The 16,487-nt window shown below is 47.6% G+C and overlaps 1 protein-coding gene across 3 annotated transcripts in view; it reads right to left on the reverse strand.

Moving 5' to 3' along the window:
- GNG2 (G protein subunit gamma 2) overlaps positions 1 to 10,508 on the reverse strand; it is a 136,780-nt gene extending 126,272 nt beyond the window's left edge. The window contains exon 1 of one of the 3 annotated variants that reach the window (XM_062205135.1): positions 10,423 to 10,508. The gene's annotated coding sequence lies outside the window, so the exon portion shown is untranslated. Of the gene's footprint in view, positions 1 to 5,117; positions 5,142 to 10,281; positions 10,383 to 10,422 lie in introns of those variants that run through there. The other 2 variants (XM_062205134.1, XM_062205136.1) reach the window with 2 other exon arrangements.
- Positions 10,509 to 16,487: the final 5,979 nt, after the last annotated feature.

Raw genomic sequence — 16,487 nt, forward strand, 5'->3', positions numbered from 1 at the left:
GTGGATAGTGAGAGAGAGAGAGAGAGAGAGAAAGGTCTTCCTTTTTGCCGTTGGTTCACCCTCCAATGGCCGCTGCGGCTGGCGCATCTCGCTGATCCGAAGCCAGCAGCCAGGTGCTTCTCCTGGTCTCCCATGGGGTGCAGGGCCCAAGGACTTGGGCCATCCTCCACTGCACTCCCGGGCCATAGCAGAGAGCTGGCCTGGAAGAGGGGCAACCGGGACAGAATCCGCGCCCCAACCGGGACTAGAACCCAGTGTGCCGGCGCCGCAAGGTGGATGATTAGCCTGTTAAGCCACGGCGCCGGCCTAAAAACCAAAATTTTTTTTTAAAATATTTAAAAGACAGAGACAGAGAAAGGGAGAGACACAGACAGGCCTTCCATCCACTGGTTTAGTCCCCAGATAGCCTCAATGGCCAGGACTGAGCCAGGCCAAAGCAGGAGCTTCATTCAGTTTTGCCACGTGGCTGCAGCGGCCCTAGCACTTTGGCCATCTGCTGCTGCTTTCCCAGGTTCACTACTAAGGAGCTGGCTTGGAAGTGGAGCAGCTGGGACATGAACCAGCACACCAGCATCACAGGTGGTAGTTTAACTCGCTAGGCCACATGTGCTGGCCCCTAAAAACCAGATTTTAAGATCTTCCCCTTCCTGTCCTTCACCTCATTGCTTTCAATAGGTCCTAATAGCCTCTTTTTAAGGAGAGAAAAGTAAAGTGTGGGTTGCAGACTGGCCAGGGCAGAAGATTAATCCTGTTTAGAGATCTCAACACAAGCAGGGAAAGGACTCATTCCAAGGGCAGAGTGTTCACGCCTTAGGAGAAATGACGGCCTCACAATGTGCCATGAACAGTGCATCCATCCACTGGTCAACACGAGCCCATCCTAGATGCAGTTCATCCGTGTGGAAAACCAAAGCCTGTAAAACAGCATGCACCGAGGGCCCTACTTTCAGACATCAATGCCTTCGTCTACTTCTTAGGCCCACCTGACAAAGGCATGAAGAGCGTGAAGAGAACGTGACTATGGCCTGAGGTCTGTCCTGCCTAACGGAGCATCCTAGCTAGCTCTTCCCTGGAGGTCATACGTTAAATATTCTTCAAGTTACATGCATTATGCTCATTAAAACGCTACTGCTCTTTCCATATTGGCCATGTCATTGAACAAAGAACCCTAACCAGTTGCCTACAGAGAAATATAACAACAACCCCAGAACTTTTTATCTTTGTTGCCTTGATCTAAGTTTCTCACCTTTTCACTCCCTCCTCTGAGCTCTCTCTCTGCCCAAACCTTGCCTTTCCCTCTCCCTTCCCGCTGGCTTATTTCGGACACGCTTTGCTTTCTCTTGTGTGACTGCAACGTTCTGCAGTGTTCTGTTCCCCTAGCTGCAGGCTCCCTCCCAGCTTGACCTCAACACCAGCATCTTTCTAAAGCAAAGAGTTGATCCTATCACGGCCCTGTTAGCAGTTCCTCTGGATCTCTCTTCACTTTTGCTCACAGGAAAAAGCCTGAATTCCTGAATTCCCCTGCTTGACATACAGGGCGTTCAGTGATGTCGCCTGTCTACATTTCAACCACACTGCTTGTTGCAACCCCACATACAGCTCCAGAGCAGGTTCCTGAAGCAACTGTGCTCCTTCCTCTGCACTTGGATGCATGCTATTCCTGTTGCCAGAGGCTCTTAGTGCTTCGTCCATTTTGTCTGCTGGTAAACCCCTACTTTCATCGCAGCTTTTCTCAGAGGTCTTCCCTATGTAAGCAGAGTTGGTGCGTCTTCCTCTGGGAGTGAACATGACTGGCCTCTCCATCTCAGCACTGTTTGCATTGCTTTCAGGATGTGTAGTTTGTTCACCTCACTCATGAATATTCAGGCCACTTAGGGTTAAGACCACATGCTTTTCAGCTCTGCTTGTGCTTGCATAACTAACCTAGCAGCTAGCAAAGAGATTGATTACAAATTGGTAGAATGAAAAGGCATCATTGGCAGCAATTCCAGAATTGCTTTTGTATTCCTTTGGGTGCCCGGGGAGGGGAAAACAAGGAAGTCTCCGAAATAGGAAGTTGGTCATGGGGCAAAACATGACCATCCCTCTATTTTCTGCAAATTGTCCGCAGAGAACAACAGAACATGCACATCAACACTGAGTGCTTCATCGGTAACTCTGAAGGCTTCTCGGGCAGTTCTGGTTCCATTTCTGGGCTGCATCGCTTATGAGGAAAGCACAGGCCGGCCCCAAAAAGAGTGATTGTAAAAAATGAGAAATGCAAACCAGAGAAGATATTCTCTACTTGTATCTCTGCAGGAACTGTAAAGCAACTGGTTTACAAGCCAGAAACGCTTCTCACATCCTGTTCTCTACTCCCCAGTCTTTGTCACCTCACAGCTGTCCCAGAGCCTCCCATATGCCAAATCCCCAAACTTTCTGTCATCTCCATACAGTACTGTTCTCCCTCCCTCCCTCGCCCCATGGCCAGACGGTTCTTTACTATCTGTCACTTGCCTTCCATGGCTAGCCTTTCCTACTCGCCCTCCCGTGTCATAGGGTTGGCTTTTCTCTCTCTGTCCTTTCACATCTTGCTCTATCAGAAAAGAGCCTTACCCCAGCCAGCAAAGCCAGCACGTGGGGGCTGTGGTGAAGGAAGAAGAGACATGGGAACAAGCAGGTGAATTCATATGGTGACAAATCTGTCCACTCGTACGCATGGACAATACAGCGCATATCTTCATGGATGTGCCATAAATAAGTGAACTATTGGACTATTATTTTATCACAGAAAAATACAGAGTTCCAGGCATTTCTTGCATCATATAAAAGGGGGAGAGGAGTCTGTCTAAACAATTCCTCCAAAAGGGATAATCATGATAGGATCTGTGTGTCACAGGATCATCTCCTCCCTCTGGGATGTCTGAGCCTACCCTGGCAGTTAGGAGCCAAGAGCACAGAATCATATTTGGTAAAAAGAGAGTCAGGGAGTGGGGAGGACAAAACCAATCTCTCTTGAGAGAGGAGCTGGCTGACCTTCACTAAGGAACAATGTCCATTTCCGCCTCATGGCCCAGTACAACAGTGAGCAGGACAAGTCATATGAAGAATGATGGCCACTTTTCTTGAGAGAGACAAAGTGTCAGAACCATGAGTTCTCTTTTCCCTGTGTCCTGAGTGGACCAAATAGGGGACAAAGCAGAAGGACAGAAAGCCCTCTAGATTCTTCTGTGATGTCACCTAAATGCCACACCTGTACACAAATGTGTTTATACACAAACAAACCTGGGAGGTTATCAGTGATGACTGTTTTCCTAACAGCACATGAGAAAATAAACACCAGTGCTGTTGGGGAGAGGGTGGGGATGCGTGAAGGGGTAGGGGGTGGATGGGAGCTGGGAAGGGCTGCAGGGCAGTAACCATGAAGCTTGAGGTCTCGCTGAAGAGGACACTGGACATGGGAAGACACAGGAGCAAAGAAGGCAGGGGAGATGGAGGAGGCGGCAGAATCAGAGCTGAAGCAGGCAAGACAGAGCCAAAGAGGCCTGGATACGGATGCAAAGAGCTGTACCTGGGGGAGCTTCCCCAGGCTCACATAGAAAAAGGGTCACATGCTTCCTGAGTGGGGACTGCCTGCTATGCCGCGGAGGTTTGGTCTTCCCATTAGCAGAAAATGTTCCCCAGTCTTCCTCCTACGAGCAGAAGCTGGAGACCGTCTAGTGACTAGGGTCAGAAGAGTTTACAACAAATGCATTATTACCATAAAAACAGAAACAGCAATTCTGCTAAATAAAACTTGTCCCTCTAAAAAGTCTCTGAAGATCACTCTGGAAATGCAGGGACAACAGGAAACAAGCAGCAAGATCAAGAAGAGGGAGTCGGCAACAAAACATGACAGAGGCTACAGAACACTGTGAACTGGCGAGGTCTTGGGAAAACAACCCTTTAAAAAGATGTCAGAATTAGAGAATATGGATCAGTGAGATTAATATCATCCAAATAAATCATTGTGAAGCGTCTTGAAAGAAAAGCTGTACAATAACAACTCCAGTAATTTGTAGGCAAGGCAGAAAGGCAAGACTTCATTTTTCCGTGCCAAATGTAGACCAGAGAGAGTGATCTATTTTGACAGTAAATAGGTTGGCAAAAACAGCCAGGGACTTGAAGATGTCTGAAGGCCTTTTATCTCTGCATCTTTATTGACTTCCCTTCCGTCAAAGGTTCCCATTGATTTGCTTTTGACCTTGGTCCTCCCCCAACCTGCTCTACGTTTGTGTTTTGGATTTCCCATGACAGAATTTCAGAAATAGAAGCAAAAGGGTTGAGGAGGTTAAATGTTGGCTGGTGGGTGTGTCTCTCCTATCACAGACTCCCGGGCTCTGATAACCACGCTGAATATGCTTGGGAGCAAAGGCTGGGCAGATTCAGCCCCTTACACAGAGCTTAGCACTTTGCATGCACCCATACACGTTTGTTAACCGCAGCCGAATCTAAACAATTAGGCCCCATGGAACAAAGTTCTAGGCACTATAAGAATATACACTTTATAAAACCAAGCAAAATTCTAAGTGCATGAGCAAACCACCACCAAGCCTGCCCAAAATATTACCCTACATTCTCACTTTCATCATCAGAAAATGAGAGGAGGATGTAGCAAGGAGCGAAATGAGATTCTGACTTTGCGAAGGCAAAGATCCTAAGTCACTGGCCAAGGAACAAAATGAAGCTAGGAGGACCAATCCGCTTCCTCCTTCGAGGGTAATGAAGTCCCTGTGGATGCAGAATGGTCTCAAAAGGAAGTAGAGTCACTGACTGCTCAGCTTGTGCGTCTGTAGACTTGGAAGGTGCCTTTCCAGCAATGTGATCCGACCGCCCATGAAATGCTGCTAAAATGAATTGTTGCTGGTAAGAAGTTACTCAACATTCTTTAAGTACTACTTTTATGGTTACAAGGGGGAAATTTCAACAGAGAAAGATTGTGTGGTCTATAGTAAACTTGGAAGTCTCATATTATTTTCTTGGCAGAGATAATGTACAAATAGGATTCCTCAGCAAATTTCTATTTTTACTTGTACAGTTTTCTAGAAGAAGATGCCTGGGTTAGGGATCCCCCCCTCCACAAATTACCTCTTTGTTACCTTGGATATAGCTCTTAACTCACTGTAGTGTCACGGCAGGTTCACCTTTGTCCTGCACCACATGTGCGATCCTAGTGTTCACAGGCAATGCCTTCCTCAGTGCTGTGTCTCACTGCCCTGCACAGGGCCCGGTGCAAAGGGCAGAGCAGGAGTGGAATCAGTATCTGGTGCTTACGCAACGAACAGCAGAGGCATGACAAGTGAGCCACAGAAATTCATTTGGGGAAGAAGACTAAGTCAAGTATCTGTGGGTTTATTTTTATTTATTTATTTATTTGATAGGCAGAGTTAGACAGTGAGAGAGAGAGAGAGAGAATGGTCTTCCTTCCATTGGTTCACCCCCAAAATGGCCGCTATGGCCGGCGCGCTGCACCGCCAATCTCAAGCCAGGAGCCAGGTGCTTCCCCCTGGTCTCCCATGCGGGTGCAGGACCCAAGCACTTGGGCCATCCTCCACTGCCTTCCTGGGCCACAGCAGAGAGCTGGACTGGAAGAGGAGCAACCGGGACAGAACCAGCGTCCCAACTGGGACTAGAACCTGGTGTGCCGGCGCCACAGGCGGAGGATTAGCCTAGTGAGCCACAGCACCGGCCTATGGGTTTATTTGTAATTTTAAAAAATATCAATGAAGCTCTGTAGTATCTTGTTAGTATAGCAAGTTTGTTAATTCTAAAATGTCAGTTATGGTTTTAATTTCAAATGAAAAGAGTGGGCTTCATGCTCAAAACCTTGATTCTTTCCCAGCTCAGACTCCTGAAACTGAAACACAGCATAGCCAAATCCTGTATTTACTATTACAATGTGTTTGCAGATTCCTCATGACTTTCTACCTACAGGGTTTTACACTGACAGCGTGGATTTCAGGGCAGGGCTTCAGACGCCACTGTGACACATGCATCCCATATCAAAGAGAGAGTTCAAGTCCCAGCTCTACTCCCAGCTCCAGCTTCCTGCTAATGTGCACCCTTGGAGGCAGCTGTTGATGGCTGAAGGACTTGGGTCCCTGCCATTTATGTGGGAGACCTGGATTGAGTTCCCAGCTCCTGGCTTTGGCCTGTTCCAGCTCCAGGTTTTTTGGATATTTGGGAATGAACCAGCAGATGGACGATGTCTGCCTGTCTCTCTCTGCCTTTTAAATAATAAAGAAAAAGTTTTTTAAAAATTCCAGAAAGATTTGGCTTCACTGAATAGTAAGTGCTTAAAATGACTAGAAAACAAAACAAAACAAAACAAAAAAACACCACTAAAACCCCATGAACACATTTGGCACTTGATTTAACAATGGAAAGCATACATTACTTCACCTTTATTGAAGGGTTGTAGACATCAGTGGTTTTACACCTGAAGGAGGTGGTGGCAATCACCACAAATAACACAGGCAAGAGAGGAAGAAGTTTCTGATGCTAGAGTCAAGAAGGTATCACTAGAGAAAATAAGACGAGAGAAGACATTACTTAGAAAGGATAGATTTGCTTAATCTATTTATGAGCAAGATGGACTCCCACTTTATTCTGGAATAACAGTCTAAGGCCCGCCATCTGTGACAATCAGAAGATGGAAAAATAAAACATCTTTCCTGCCTTCAATTCCCAGGACAGGAGCTGGGCACTTACCTTAACAAGCAAGGGTCCTGATGGTGCCCAGTGCATGGGAAGCACTCACTACATCTTTGTTGAATGAACATACTCCTCAAGAATAACAGAAACGTGCTACTCCTGGGATAAGTCAATGGTGAGGTTTAATATTCATGAGAGTCCTAAGCTGCTGACTCTGGTACCCGTGATCCTGAACGCACCTTGCGGTTAAAACACTAGAATGTGAAGACTCCCGCCAGGTGCTGAAGTTCCGGATGCTGCCTCTTCTTATGATCACTAGATTGGGATGACGCCATGTCTGTGGCTCCAGAGTGGGCACAGACTGCATCCCCGAGTTCCACAGTCCTCCCAGGGGGCCAGAAGACTGACTTTTCAGCTTGTCTTCTGTTCTCTTTTGCTGTCCCCATAGATCAACAGTCTTTTTAGCCTCATGTGTCAGAGAGGACAAGAAATTTCCATGGGTGTCCCTGGGAGATTTCAGGAATAAACACAAGAGGAGAAATCAGGGAGAAGATTAGGAGAGAAGGGTTTATTTTTCTCGTGGGAGCCATCTGAAACATAAGATCTCTGAAAAGAGAACTCAAATGAGAGCCACGTAAACAAAAGGCAATCTAATTAACTTCTGTTTTTTAAGAGGGAGAAATATGAAAATCTGCTTTTAAAATTAAGGTGGGGGGAAATCCAAACAAAAATAAAAACTCAAAAGAATGGCAAAAAAAAAAAAAAAAAAAAAAAAAAGAAAGGAAAGAAGCCAATAAGGGAAAGAGGACCAAGAGGCAAATGTGTCACTTGCAAAGCTGCCAGGGGCAAAACTCCCATTCGCTGAGCAGTCTGGGGTCTCCACAAAATTCACAGAAAATGAATATTATGAAGTTATACATGGATTTCAAAGCTTCTTTGCATTTAAGTAAAATTATCTGTTAATTCCAGTGTTCCATAAACTTGTTTGAAGTATCCTCATGTTATTCTTTTCCGAAGTGGAAAAAAGATGGGGATATTACTATGCTGACCATTTGAAAGCCTTTACCTTTTCTCTAAAGCTGCGTGTAATTTAACTTTCAAATACACAAGTATCTACTGAAGCTTGCAAGATGCCAGCAGGAAGTGAAATGGAACAAGACTCTTATTTCATGGAGTTTATATGATAGGGGAGGATCAAAGAATCAAGCAGTCAGATATTTGTCAGGCAACATTAAAAGAACCATGTGAAGTCAAAGAGTGAAGGGGAACAGAGTGGATGGAATACGTGCACTGTTTTAACAGGGCAGGCAGGAAAGCATGCTGGCTGGAGTGGGCGTTTAGCACGGCAGGTGAACTACAGCACGTGGCACCCAACTCCCTATCAGAGTCCCTGGGTTTGGATCCTGGCTCTGCTCTTGATTCCAGCTTCCTGCTAATACAGACCCTGGGAGGCAGTGGAGATGACTCAAGTGGTTGAGTCCCTAACACCCAGGGGATTCTTGGGTTTAGTTCCATGCTCCTGGAGCCTGCCTGACCCAGCCCCAGCTATTGTGGTCATTTGGTGAGTCAAGAAGCAGATGACAGAACTTTTTCTCTGTCTAGTTTTCTGCCTTAAAAATAAATAAAATAAAAAAATAAGATAGAAAGCACTGGTTAGTTTCTGATTTCTACCCTTCCCCACATACTTTTCAATTCATTCTCTTTTTTCTTTGCTTTACTCTGTGCCCACGGTATCCCAAAACTCACCCTCAATTATTCTTGGCTCGTGCTGTTACACCCTTGTGTTGTATCTTCCCACATTGCTGCAGAACTGATCTGCCTGACCAAGAAGCAGAATATGGCTAAAGCGATGGTGTGCGATTGTCAAGGTTCGATCACTAAAGCTACTGTAGCTTTTCTTGGGTCATGTTGTGAGGATGTTCACGCAGCCTGACGGAGAGGTCCACATGTGGAGTATCCTGGGTCCCCTGCTAACAATCAACACCAAGTTCACTGCCATATAAGTGAGCTACTTTGGAAAAGGATCTTCCACCCAGACAAGCCTTCAAATACCTAACGTTCTGAATGCAGTGTCAAATGGGACCAGGGCTGGAAACAAACAAGATAAAGTCCTCCCAAATTCCTGACTAACAGACTATAAGAGATAGTGAGTATTGACTGTTCTCAACTCACTATGTTTTGACAGTAGTTTGTTATGCAACAATAGACAATTTGCATACGTGATACTATACCACCCCAACTCCCTTAGCCTCTGATTTTCATCTGGGTTGGTCAATGGGCAGAAAGTGAGGTTAGTGGGTTTATTCCTTAGTTTTCTGCTCTGGTCCCAGTTTATTTCCTCAAAAACCTACTGGGCAAGGCTGGTGCTGTGGCATAATGGGTAAAGCCTCTGCCTGCAGTGGCAGCATGCTATACGGGCGCTGGTTCTAGTCCTGGCTGCTCCACTTCCTGTCCCGCTCTCAGCTATGGCCTGGGAAAGCAGTAGAAGATGACCCAAGTCCTTGGGCCCCTGCACCCACGTGGGAGACCCAGAAGCAGCTCCTGGCTCCTGGCTTCGGATCAGCTTAGGACCAGCTGTTGTCACGATTTGGGGAATAAACTAGTTGATGGAGGACCTCTCTGTAGCTACGCCTCTCAGGTAAATAAATTTTTTTTAAAGTCCTCCTGTAGGAAAGGATACGACAGACAGTGGGAGGAAATGTGTAAAGGAGGGAGGTCCCGCAGCATCTAGGGAAGAGTGTTGGAGCAGCAGCAAAGACCTTGAGATGGGCAGATGCTTGGAGCACCAGAGCAATAGTAGGGAGACCAATGTGGGTGGGGCGGAGTGCACACCTAAGGAGCACACTCTTGTCTGAGGTAGGGAAGCCGTCCGGGCCATGGCAGGTAGGCCTTTGTGTGTCATGGCCGGATTCTGAGTATGGTGGATAGTCGCAGGGTGGAGTGGAGAACAGTCTGAACCACGGGGTGAGACTAGAATGTAGGCAGAGACAATGGACACTGGGAGACCAATCAGGGAGCTTGTTTTAGGGTTTGGAAAGATGGTGGCTCAGTCTAGGATGACAGTAAAGGTGTGAGAAGAAACTGAATCCAGGCTATGCTTTGAAACCAAGGCTGTGGGAACCCGTGACTGAAACAGACCGAGGGAAGGAGGGTAAGGAAACCTCCACAGGGAATGAAGAGTGGGGCGGCCACGGGCTAAGAGGGAAATGGGGGGGGGGGGGGCTGATAGGGGGATGGGTAGGAAGTCAAGACCATGCTCACTTGCAGCGTCAGAGCAATCCACTAGTTAAAAAAAAAAAGTAAGATGAAGGTTATTTCTCATTTTAAAAAACTATAATCTACGTTACAGAATCACATTCCTGGCCTATCAGAATGTTGCCACGAGAAAACTTTTTTTTTTTTTTTAATTCTTTATGTAGGGCATTCTCAACTTGCGTTGGGAGTGTGATCAACTCTTGTTAACCTACTGCAAATGTCAGACCAAATACACGCAGGAGCTAGGTCTGCTCTGGGGTCCCTGCTGCCTGTTAGGGAACACACTCTGGCTGAAGGGAGAGGTCCTGGCCTGCCAAGGAGCCTGGGGCCCGCGGCTGTAGGAGAGAAGCACACCCGTTAACCTCACACGACTTTCCGTTTTTAGATCTGCAATCTGACCACCTTCAGCTCCCGGAGCTGATGTGACAGGAAGCACTTCCGCTTCTCCGGGGACAGCACCAAGGGCCCCACTTCCGCAGCCAGGGCTCCTCTTACCAGAAGAACAGGGCCGGGCCTCCACTCCCCCTTGGCTGTCGCCCCACCGGTCACCCGCTCTTCCTCTGCAGGCTTGCAGCTCAGAGAGGATTGGGCAATTCGGGGTGGCGCCTGAGTGGACAGACTTCCCTCGGAGGACAGAGGACGGGCGGGAGAGGCCCGGTCAGCCCCCCATGCTGAGGCAGGAGGCGGCACCCCCACCCCCTCGCAGAGTTTGCCAATCTGGTCCACAGCCCTCCCCGTCTACAGACCACGGACCCTGTCCTGAGGCCCACGGGGAACTGCTGCTGCTGCTGCGGCTGCTGTTGTTTGCGGAATGACCTGTGCCTAAACATTCTGTCAGCTTCCGGGAAGGAACACAGCCCACTGGGATAGAATGGCCTTCTCCGCCCCTCCCCCCCGGTTACCATGGCAACCCTCCCAGGACAGATTTCCTGGTTGCCATGTCAATGCCGTGGGATCCCGGCCACTGCACCACACAAAGACGTCAGCGGGAGCAGGGAGCAAAACCAAAAAATCCGACTGCAGAAGAAGCTGGGCTTCCGAAGCTTGGGTTTCTCACCGGGGAGCGGAGGAGAGGCACCGACTGCCGTGAGAACCTGATGCTCTTCCTGGGGCAGCAGCCAGCAGCAGGAGAAGGCTGGGGAAATCCCCAGGAGCTGGCCTGGTGACAGGAAGACAGATGTCATTCTCAGGTGGCTGGAACCCTGGAGCCTGAGGCCCACTGAGAGGAAGTCTCACATGTTTAACCCGAGTGGGAGAGCTCAGCTGGATTGAAAACAAAACAAAGAACGGGGCTCCCAGACAGCTCTGGGAATGCTAGTGCCTATACGGTTTAATAGCTATAGAAATGAGATTCCAAATGCTCTGGCTTAATAGTCAGTTGGTGCTGAATTTTTCTTTCTTTCCAAATAACTCTGGCGGATCAACTTCAAAAGGCAGCTGTTTGTCTCTTTTCATTGATCTGTCATACCCTGCTGAACCTGCAGGCCAAAAATTAACCCCGATTTCTGGATTTGCATAGTCTCAGTGTTAGCTGCGGTTGGCAATACCTAGGAAGAGTCCTTGCATGAAAAAAAAAAATTTGTGATGTGAATTTTGTACTACCCTAAATATATACAAAAATGAAAGCTATTAACTTGCCTGGGGCCTCGCCTTTGTATGACAAACGTATCTGGGTATAATACATAAGGGTTTAAAATCAACCTGTCCCCGTTCTCCAAAATTCACCTTCGGGTGTTGTGACAAAGATTTCCTCACACGTTTTCAAGCTCCAGCCAGGCACCCGCCCGTGGTTTGAGTGAAATGCACAGAGAGCCACCTGTGCTTTACTTGCGAGCAGCTGCATCGTGAGGTCATTTGTATAACACCTCGCTCGCTCGGCACAGACTGGAGTGGCGATGCACCCAAGCCTCTCGTGTTTTATAGACTCTAGGGTTGTGATGCAGATCAAGACAAAGCCCTGTGCCCAGGGAACTCCGAAGGGACAAAGAGGACGTCTCCGGCCCTGCCACTGCCAATTCTTGGTGGTCCCTGAGGCACTTCAGCACTTGGTCCATAAAGTCAGCACAGTCCATACCACCCCACTAGCGTCACAGAATGCAGGAAGCTGGGATCAGGAACTCAGAGCTCAACTTAGTCTGTACAACGGTAGGCTCAAGAATGTTAACCAGGAGCTGGTGGTGTGGTGCAGGGGGTTAACAGGCCGCCCGGGGCGCTAGCACCCCACATGGGAGCACCAGTTTGAGTCCCTGCTGCCATGCTTCCTATCCGGCTCCCTGCTAATGCACCTGGGAAAGCAATGAAAGATGGCTCAAGTCCCTGGGCCTCTGCAACCCACGGAGGAGACCAAGATGGAGTTCCAGGCTCCCCGCTTCAGCCAGACCCAGTCCCAGCCATGTGGCCATTTGGAGAACAAAACTATGGATGGAAGCTCTCTCTCTCTCCCTGCCTCCCTCCCCATGTGTGTGTGTGTGTGTGTGCGTCTCCCTCTGCCTTTCAATGTAGTTTTAGGACTTCTTGGAGCTTTTGGTCGTGATGTCATGGAAACTAGAAGTATTCCAGAAAACACGGTGTCTCCCGCACAACTCGGAGCACACTTTGACACATGTTGGGTCAGATGATCCAATGAATCAATTATCTGTGTATCATATCAAAATCCATAGATTTTTATTTATGATTTAAACTTGAATAAAATTTTTAAGTGATTGGTTCCATATGGTGTCCTAACTGAGCCAAAGACAGATTCCCCAGGGAGTCAAGAAAAAAGAATTCAGAAAGAACCCATAGCAAATGAGGTATTTTTAAAGAATATTTTAAACCTAAGAATGAGGGCACTTCAAAACGCTTATGGACCTGTGAAATTACAAGGTAAGTTTATTTTGGCAGAAAAAGAAAGCTTGAAATCCATGCATACAAGGGGTCTTTCCAAAAGTCATGGAAAATGTGTATCGTGAAAAAGTTACTCGTATATTTCAAATTTTTTTTGCACCAAAATAAGCTTTGCTTTTCATTTCATTGGCCATGAACTTAATGAAGTGTTCTTGCACGTGAGTGCACATTTTCATTTTCAAGGTTTATTACCTTCTCAAGTCCAACAGGGGAAATTCTCTAGCAGTAAAACCCACAATACCTCCAAGCTGTTTCAGCAAAAAACTGGCAACAGCTGAAGAGGAACGGGCACCCGGGGGATACAGAGTGCCGCCCGAGGCAGGGGTCAGCTTCAAGTCTGGTGGATTCTCCTCAGAAGGAGCCACACCCATGGGTCCAGGACTTCCTTGGAGTTTGGAGATTCTGTGGAGGGCATCCACGTGACCTCACCGAATACAAGAGTGACCTCTCTGGTCCCAGCCGGGGAGAACAGCAGAGTTCCAGAAAGTTCACCACCCTGAAGCCTGTGATGGCGACACTGACTTAGGGGATCCTTTCTGCTCCTCCTTCCCATCATAACACCGTAAGAAAGAAAGGGACTGTGTCATGGAGCCCATCCACCCCTTCCCGGTGAGTCTAGCCTGCCCTGGGAGAGGGAGAGAGAGGTGTGAACTGAATATGCCATGGTTCCCAGGACCAGATTGTTTGAACAAATGCAAGTTACTAAAGAGTTACAACATAGCACGCAGTACAGTCAGGGGAGCTGGCTGGCCAGAGGGAAAGCCATTTGCTGTACCCAACTAGTCTGGGTTTTCACCTTAACAGGTTGAATGCCTTGGATCAAACTAGTCCAGTAGCTGGGGCAGCCATGTAAGCAATGTCAGAAGGAGCATGGAGAAGCAAGAGATAAAGCCCCTTGTTGGGGGATTCTTTAGATCAAAGATAGCCATTGCCAAGGTAACTGAGGGCCAAGGACAAGAAGGGATCTGTGCAGGTGGACAGAGTAGGGCTTGTTCTATGAGCCAGGACTGATCCCAGTGTGTTGGGGTCGGGGGTGGGGGACCCTAGTAGATTGAAGAGATGGGCTGGGGTCAACTGAGAAGTCCCCTCTAAGATATTTCAATCAACAGAAAAACAAGGAGTCCTGGAGGATTTCAGCCAGAGGAGGGGTGTGGCCAGGTGTGCATTTCTCAAAGCCATCACAACACGGGGGAGGTGGTGAAGGGGAAGAGAAGGAGCTGGACACAGGTGGGATGTTGCAGCAGCTTCCAAAGCACTCACTGCTCTATGTCTGGGAGGAGGTAACAGGGAGAAGAGTTACAACGAGCAGATCAGGTTCAGTCCCAAGAGTAAAACAAGCAGGATAGATCGGTTGTGCCTTCCTCCAGCCCACCCCCCCTCAACTGTTCGTTTGCATTAATACAACATCATCATATCTCTCTTTGCCCCAAAGACCTTCCTGATGACTTATGGGGAGGAATGCATTCATTACAATCACCTACAGTGTTCAGCTACTTATAACTACATGGGGTTGTTGTTGGTCTCTTGTGCTCTTTAATAACCCCAGACGGTCGTTTGCTGCTAACTCTCTGAGCTACCTCAGTGGCAATAAGAACAGCAGAGACAGGTTGGGGGTGTGGTGGTTTTTTCTCGTCAGTTCTAGCAAATGACTGTAGTCCAAGCCAAAGGATTACAAAGGGGCCATCTCTCTGGCATCAAAGGCCAATCAACCATCTTTGTTACATGCATGTCAGAGCCTGAACTGGCCTGTGACTACTCTGCTGGGACCTCAGGGAAAGCTCTTTGTGCACTGGGACAGTGGGTGGCTCAGCTACCAAGCACTTTGATGTGTACAGAGCCCTGTGGCTGCTGCCCAAGACACTCTACCTGCCAATCACAGGTGCAATTACCGGTGGGCACAAATTGGATGGAGGATAAAGAAACACCATGCCCTGTTCTGTCACAGACTTGGGAAAGACATTGGCTCTCTCTCTCTGCAGAAAGAACACACATTAAAATTGGATTTCAAGAAAACTGATTTCACGACATGAACTCCAGACTAGAAGATTCTAATTGTACCTTCTTTCTCGAATCCCTATGTCTAGACTAGATATTATCAGGACAATTGTCTCATACCCGAATGTGATTTCAGTGTCCTGGCTCTGAATAGGAGAATTTTTTTTCTTTTTTCAACAACCTCACTTTCATTATGCTTTAGGTCAAGAGAGGGCAAAGAAGCGTGACGTCATGACGGGCGTTTGGTGAGATGAAAAGGCAGCCTTTTAGACAGCAGGAAAATCACACACAGTGGATTGAAAACTTCATTAAGCAAAATGTTTAGAGACCAAGCATGCTTTCCTTGATGGAACTTTCTGGATTGCTGTGGGTCGATAGTTAATTTATGCTAAATGTTTTTATTCACTACATGAATATATTTTTCATGTACAGTCTATTGAACAGGATTTCTTCTTCCTGACAGAGATTGCATTGTTTGGAGGCTTTCATTAAGATCACAGCTGTAGGGAGCCAGCACCATGGCATGGTGGGTTAAGCCTCTACTTGTGGTGCCAGCATCCCATGTGGGTGCTGGTTCAAGTCCCTGCTGCTCCACTTCTGACCCAGCTCCATGCTGATGGCCTGGTAGGGCAGTAGAGAATGGCCCAAGTGCTTGGGCCCCTGAGTTGGTGTGGGAGACCCAGAGGAAGTTGCTGGCTCCTGGGTTTGGATCTGCACAGCTCTGGTTATTGCGGCCAATTGGGGAGTGAACCAGAGGATGGAAGACCGACCTCTCTTTCTCTCTCTCTCTTTCTCTCCCTCTCTCTGCCTGCAACTCTCTCAAATAAACAAATATTAAAAAAAAAATCACAGCTGTGGAGGCTTACGTGGCACAGTGGGTTAAGCATCAGCTGCAGTGCCAGTGTTCCCTATGTGAGCACCAGTGTGTGTCCTTGTTCCCCCATTTATGAGGCAGCTCCCCGCGAATGTGCCTGGGAAAGCACTGGAAGACAGCCCAAGTGCTTGGGGCCCTGCCACCCACATAGGAGACCCACACAGAGTTTCAACATCCTGGTGGCTTCAGCATGGCCCAGCCCTAGCTGCTGTGGTTATTTGGTAGGGGTGAACCAGCATGTGAAAGATCTTTGTCGTCTTCTCTCCTTCAAATAAATATACAAAATCTTCTTAGAGAAATCATTGACGACTCTGTACCTACCGTCTCTGCTGGAAGCCATACCTGCTTTTCATGGCAATTTCCTCTTTCCTATAAATCGTTTTCCTCATTTGCTTCTTAACACTTCTTAAACTTTTCCTTCTTTGTGCTGTCATGTTTGCTTGCTTATTTCAACAGTTCTATTGGAAGATTATTGTGCACTCTGAAATCAGATGACCTGGATTCAAATCCAAACTCTACTACCTACTGGCTGGGAGGCTGCTTGGTGCTTCAGGGTCCTTGTCCATAGAATGGGGACAATGACAGTGCCTATCTTTGTGGCTCGTTAATAATGTTACATGAATTAATATGCGATTGTGTCAGGCTCTTTTTTCTGGTGCAGCCTCTATACACGAGGTTCCCAAACCTGGCCAAACATCAGAATCAGCTGGGGAGACACTGCAAAGAACACACATCTGGGTCCACTGCCCTTGATCGGCTCCATCTGTATGAAGAGAGGCCTGCTATAGCGGATGCCTTGAGCGAT

This window comes from Lepus europaeus, chromosome 11 (assembly GCF_033115175.1).
Source record: "Lepus europaeus isolate LE1 chromosome 11, mLepTim1.pri, whole genome shotgun sequence".
Taxonomy (NCBI): Eukaryota; Metazoa; Chordata; class Mammalia; order Lagomorpha; family Leporidae; genus Lepus; species Lepus europaeus.